Here is a 7103-nt window from a genome sequence, read left to right as displayed (position 1 = left end):
TCCATTTTAGTAATGCACAGAGTTTTAGGGAGGAAGGATTTAGTCGTCATCTTGCTTAGAAATCTTGCATCTTCCCATTCTCTCATTTGCTTAAATCAGAGAAAGTTCATTAACGAAACCCAGGAACAGTTGTGCAATACCCATGATTGCTGTACTCTGCACGCTCTTTGTCATAAATTGCAGGACAACTATTGTTAGAGGAATTCCAGCCTAGACTGTAGATTTTATATCCGACATGCCGAAATCCCCGGCTCAACTACGGAATGCAATTGTTTTAATTCCGCTCGTTTGTCTACCGACAGTATAGAGAAATTTTGCAGCAAGTTGGGACAAAGCTGCCCAGTTCAAAAGTTGGTGGAAGTGGATCTAGTCCCGGGTCTAAAAATTGCAAGATTGGGACGCGTCACTGGGCTGGTCCATGGGTATTGCCCTTCGGCAGCTGTTCCCCAAATGCATCTACCACAGTCTGCTTGGCATTCTGCCCGCAGGTCCGGCAGCCTTCCAAATTCAAACCCTTTAGATTGAAGGACTGTTGGCAACCTAAATCACTTAGGCGTAGCCACCCTTCAAATGGCGGAAAAGATTGCCTAGTGCAGTGTTTCTCAAACTCTCAACTTGAAGATGTATGGACTTCAACTCTCTGAATTCCCCAGCTAGCATGCTGGCTGTGGAATTCTGGGAGTTGAAGTCCACACATATTCAAGTTGCCAAGTTTGAAAAACACTGAACTAGTTCAGTTGTTTCTTCCCGAGTGAATGGCGACGTACTGTGCCCGTAGCGAGAATGGAAAATGAGGGTGTTATAGCCGACTACATAAGGAGTTACGGAATCATTGCTCCTCTATTTATTATCTCTATACCTATCCCTCTTACGTTCGCCCTCTGACACTAGAGGGCGGGGCATCTAAGCAATCTGCTCAGGTCCCGCCCGGTTTGAGCGGAAATAGAGAAAAGTGTTTCCGGGTTGATTGTTACGCGGTCCGCTTTATTACCGGGAAAAACGGGCGTATTAGTTTCGGGCGTTTGTTTGATCTGCTCCCCTGTAGCCGCACGTGAGAATGGGGAGATTAAGATTAGTTGCAGTTGAATAGGATCTGCAACGGCCGTTTTTCTCAGCGGTAAGATAAACATACAGTGTTTCTTGCTGTATGTTGTCTTTCGCTTATTTCATTTTTCATGAATCTATATTCTTAGCTAAAAGAAACTCAGAGGTATCTGGATTATAACAAAGAAATATAGAAAACTTTTCAGTCCAGTTCCGACAGCCCTAGTTTTGCGGAATTTTAAAAACAAACCGATTTTTTAATGTCACTTAAGCTTTCGTGGATTTTAACCCATGTCATCCGAAACTTGATTAGAGATGTATATTTGGGAGTGAGTTTGAGGATACCATTTCAACTAATTTAAAAAAATGCTTGTTATTCATATATATATTTAATTGAAATCATGTAGCCCTTTTTATTAATGAGTTTTGCGGTCATTACTGCTCTCAATTTTCAGATTCCTTTGTCAAGTTATATCTCCGGGAAGGGAAATAATCTCTGGTACCACGTATGTACATTCATACGTCACTAGATTCAAACGCTGCCAAAACAGGAAGTAGTATTTTATTTGTTACCACCTAATACATTCTGTGGCAGGTGGTTATTTAGTTTGTCTGATTACTAACTTTAAGAAAGTAAGCAGAGTGCAAATAAATGGACGGAAGGAAGAAGTGGAGACCTTGAAGGATCTGTTTGAAACTGGGGCTTTTAAACTTGTTGATAAGTTGTCTTGATCTAGAGACAACAGTGAGTTGGCCAGGTTTGTGGATTACTGTATATTAAACTATCCAGGGTGCTGAAAATTAAAAGTGATTGTGAAAAGTTTCAGAAAGATTAAATAATGCCACCTATTAGCACTCAGGAAGCGCACCTCCTCTGTTGCAGCACCTGCCCTCTGGAATGAGGTACCCTTGAGATCTGGATGGCTCCCATCCTGGGAGCATTCTGAAGAGCCATAAAGACTTGGCTGTTCTCCCAGGCCTTGGACTAGGGTGGCTTATGCCCCCTTTGTTGTGGTGTTTTGGAATTTGCCAGGTTCAGCAGTTTTGCTGTTCCTCTTTTTTTTTTTTGGGGCTGAGTCTACTTTTGTTATTTGTTTGTCTCTGCTGTACTTTTTTTTATTGCTTTGGTATACTGTGAGCTGCCTAGAGTTGTCTGGAGTCAGGCGGCATCAAATCAAATAAAAAAATAAATATCTCATGAAATTGGGTGAGCAGCCATTTTGATTCAAGTGGAGCCCATCTAAGTAGTAATGTGTTCTGACTCTACTGAAATTTTTAAAACAGCCAAGGTCAAACACAGAGATCCTTTAATGTAACAAGAACATAAGACACTACAAAAAACAGATCAAAAGTAACATGTGAAACAATCTGTGACCAAAAAGGAGCCACGATTACAAGATATCTTCATAAAACAGTAATTTTTGTTGAATTAGTTGTTTGAGATCTGTAGACGCCAAAATGGTCTTCCATTTATGTTTCAGTTCCTTAGCCTATCCCTCCCTACAACATCTAATATAACAACCTTTATAAATATCCATTATTGTATAGGCTTTTGGGGGGGGGGCATTCTTGTTAGTTCTTAGGATGATCAGACAAAATACAGCACACCAGACCTTTCTTATGAACCATTCCATGCTTTTCTTCATTCTTAGCAAAACAAGGATAGACAATAAGCAAGTGGAATTCAGCTAATAGGGCTACTGTTCTTCCATCCTTCCAGAGTCTGCCTTCAAAGGAGGTTGAAAAGGACAAATTACTTTATGTTCTAACTGCTCTACCGTTCCGAGATTGTGTCTGGATTGACAGAAATTGTACCAGTCCTAAAATGTAGTTGCTACTAAATTCCCCAAAGAATTTATAAAAGGCTTCAGTTAAATTTAACTGGCTACCTCTCACAACTAGCAACATTTGGGTCTTGTCTGTGTTGGCTTTAGTTCCTTTTCTCCCTCTGAACATTTGTGTCAGCTAGGCAGGCCCTGTGCTACATCTTCCTCCTTGCATTTTCCCCTCCCTGTCCCCAAATCTGCTTCTCTTTAATAGCCTGAGATTGCCTAATTCCACCTTGCTTACTAATTATTTTTTTCCCCTCTCCCTCTTTCTCACCAAGGAACTCAACTCCTTCTTGCCAGCTTCTTAGCTGATTTCTACCTCCTCACTCCCATGAAACACTGTATATGTGGATCCCTTTATCTGTTCTTTTGCCAGTCTCAGGTTATCATCCATAGGTACAGTTTACACATCTGGGTGGCAGACATCACCTTCTCCATCCCACCATACACATTTGATCAGCTAGTCCTAGAGAGAGTTCTGCGGCACTTTGGACTGCCAGGCCGTATTTAGACATTAAAAAATGTCCTAACCAGAAATATTACTATTCTGCATTTTTCAGCAAAGGATACTTCCATTGCAGCTCCTCAGATTACAGAACTTCATCATCTGAGCCTATTAATTGAACAACAGTATACAACTAGGTGTAGTGGTTAAGGTACCAGGCTAGAAACCTGGAGACTATGAGTTCTAGTCTCGCCTAGGCACAAAGCCAGCTGAGTGACCTTGGGCCAGTCATTTTCTCTCAGCCCTAGGAAGGAGGCAGTGGCAAACCACTTCTGAAAAACCTTGCCAAGAACACTGCAGGGATTTGTCCAGGCAGCCTCTGAGAACTGGACACGATTGAATAGATAGAAAAAAATATGCTCCACCTAGATTTACCAACAAAGCAATTACCTTGCTGTTCTGAGTTTGGGATTCCCCATGTTAATTTAGTATGATCATAAAGACTAAAAAAATTCTTCCTGTTAGCTGATATATGGATGTTCTGTAGTTATAGAAGTATTTGGACTCTAATATCCTCCAACTTATGAGAAGTGCCAGATATGTCAGTTCCAATTTTCATTTGGCAAAGCTTGTGGTTCAATATTCAAAGAAAGAAAATACACTTTAGAGAGAATACCATTAAAATACATTTTTAAAAATACGTAGGAATGCCATATATAATATAAATTACTTGTGACAAATTTTTCATATATAAAGTATTTTTCCCCAAATTCTCAATTTACATGAAGTCCATATCTATACTGGTTACTATTTCTAATAACAATGTATTTACATTCAGTTTAATCTTCTGAAATATATCTCTAGGTACTCTCAGGCCTCAATAAGGTATTATTTTCAGTGACCAGCACAGCTAATAAAAAGATATATTTCACAATATAGTTCAAAAACATCTGAATAGACTTGCAATTTTATCAGTGTAGCATAGAGTTTTGGCACTGTATGAGACATGGATCAATTAATCAGCCTGCCTGCTGACTGAAACTTCTCTCAAGCCATGTTGGGGCAATGTCCTGTATTTATTTATTCGTACGTACTTACCTACAAATATTTTTATGCTGTCTGAAGATTCACTACATTCATAAAACAATAATTAAACAGCATCCTGGCCACCTCCATAGTCTCTGCCCCTCTCCCCATAAGGTGCTGTCAGTCTTACATAGTACTCATTTCCTCAAAGGCTCTGAAAAAAGGATGTCTTCACAATTTTCCTGAATGACAGGAAAGAAAGGGTCACCTGACAAGTTGTTCCAGAGAGAGGAAACTGCCTGCCAACAATGCCAATCTCTAGGTTCCTGTCCCCCATTTACCTCCAGGAAGTGGGGATCACAGCATGCTTCTTGCTCTGCATGTACTGGGTGGGCAGATTCTAGCAGATTCTACATGGAGCAAATGGACTGAAAGGAAAAAAAAGGCCCTGAACCATAAAGGATTTTATGAGTAATAAGCAGCACCTTGAATGGGGCTTGGAAGCCAACCAGCCTCCTCCCCCCTTCCCTGGTTTCAGTGTGCTAGCAAGAGGGGGCCAAACAGTGGTTGTTCTTTGTGACAGTTCCCTTCTCAGGAATTGCCCCAGAGGCAAGGATGGTCCCCACTTCCATGGTCTTCCACAGCTGGTAAGAAACTGGCTTTTCCAGAAGGCCTTTGGGGATTGACAGTAGAGCCACTATCCTCTATACCCTTTTAATGATTCAGTGTAATGGATTATTTACTATTGTTATTTTAACATCTGTAATCTATCTAGAGTCCACTAACGTATTGGTGGTGGATAAATTGCATGAAGCTTGGAGACAGGCTACTCATTTTCAAGGATGGGCGATCTCTGTTTTAGCTGGACTAAACCATTCCAAAAATAATGAAAAGTGGCTGTGAAAACTGGGATTCAGTCTCCTTTTCAGCCAGAAGAGGACTGTGGGTCAGAGGAATTCAAAGGCTAGCTCCCCTAAGAAAGCAGCAGAACCAATTGGAACCACAACATTGCCAACACAGAACCCATTGTTTTGGGTCCCCTATCCTATTGACAGAGTGTACTTGACATTACCTACATGCAGAGTCTTGAGGTGGAATCATAAGAAAAACACCATTTCCAGGGTGGAACATCAGAACCCATCTTTGCCCCAGCTGCAGATACCCTTGAGATACATGGGGAAGCATGTGGATCTTGGAACTGGTGAGAGGGGCTTGCTTGTGGGGGGGGCGGGGGTTGCATGGATGTGGCCTAAATGTGCATTCATGTTTGCAGAAAGATTTTGTACCATATAAAGGTTATGTCAGCTTAACTTAGGATCCCTGAAACATACAGGTTGATCAGGGATACTAAACACCTGGAACTGTAGCTTGATTATTTATCTCACACTTAATTATTTCTATTTTGGAGGCATAAGCCAGCAAAAAAGAGATTTCAAGAGTGGAACTTTGATATATTGAGCATTGAGCATATAATAGGATTTTTAGTAAATGGAGAACAGTTAGAATCTTAGCCTGGATGTATCTGATTTGCTGGTATTTTCAGAATATACCTTAGTTTTGCTGTCAAAATTAATTGATAATCTGTGGGAGACAAATTAGGAATGTACTTATATTATTATCATATAATTGCCATAAAGAAAAGAGGTGGTAGCTGTTTTAGCCTATGAAGAAATTCCACCTAGAAAGAGTTTGGTCACATTTGCCTGAAAGGCAAAATCAAGTTAATGATATTATCAGTGTGTTTTCCAAATCTAGAAATAAAGAAAATTCCTATTATGTGAGAGACCTAGCCTAATCAGATGGATATACTCCATTAGTCATGGCTCACTGTCATCTGCATTGGAAGAAATATTTTAATAGGGATTAACCTGGTTTCTGACACAGAAATGGAAGGCTAAAACAGCCCCAAAAAGAAAATTTCTCCAATTTCTCCATCTTTCTCTTTTTTCCCCTTGGGTGAATTGTGGATAGAAAAGGTTGGGGAGGCAATGTCTTCCCCTACCTCCTCTTTGATGTCTCTGATCCCAATTGGACCACAGTGGATTTATTCTTTATTATTGTAATTTTGAAACTATCAAAATAGGGAACAAGGGAGTGATAGTTTGCTAGCTACCACAAAAAAGGCAATGGGATGTGACTCAGAATGGTTGCTCCCAGTGTAACTGAGGAAGTCCTGAAAGGTGTCTAGAGCCAGTTCATCAGGTTCATACGAAACACACTTTTTTTTTTTTTGTATTTTCCATGTGGCTTTAAGGGACAATGATACTGAAAAGGACAGTTGGCTATTTTATGAGAATATGTGTATGACTGTAAAATCAGACTTGAAACCAGAAAGCCACAAAGGCTTGAGAGATAATGGCTGTTGTCATTGTTGCTATGCAGTAAGAAACAATATTAGTACTGTTATAACTCTTGTTATACAACTTTCAAATTCTTCCTTGTGCAACTTGAATGTTAAATAATGCTCCCTCCTAACATGACCATGGTTTGTTCAGTAAGGTATTAAGAGTTCTAAATTAATTAAAAGTGGTTAACAGTTTATTAATTAATTCTTAATTGTTATTTTCAAAGTGAGCTGAGAGGAAAGTTTTTATTTTTAGATGGGGCAGGTGTGACTGATTACATGTTTAATTCATTTTTATTGGGGAAATCTGGTGCTTATTTTGCTGTGGGTGAAATGTGTGAAAGTGATCATGAACTCCTTTTAATAAAATTGACTCTCAATAGGACAGTCAGTTTACTTTCCAAACAGGAAATTA

This window comes from Python bivittatus, unplaced genomic scaffold (genome assembly GCF_059951505.1).
Source record: "Python bivittatus isolate LINGU-HERP-01145 unplaced genomic scaffold, Pbiv_v1 ctg000960_np1212, whole genome shotgun sequence".
In the NCBI taxonomy this organism is placed as follows: Eukaryota; Metazoa; Chordata; class Lepidosauria; order Squamata; family Pythonidae; genus Python; species Python bivittatus.
This window is presented reverse-complemented; position numbering follows the sequence as displayed.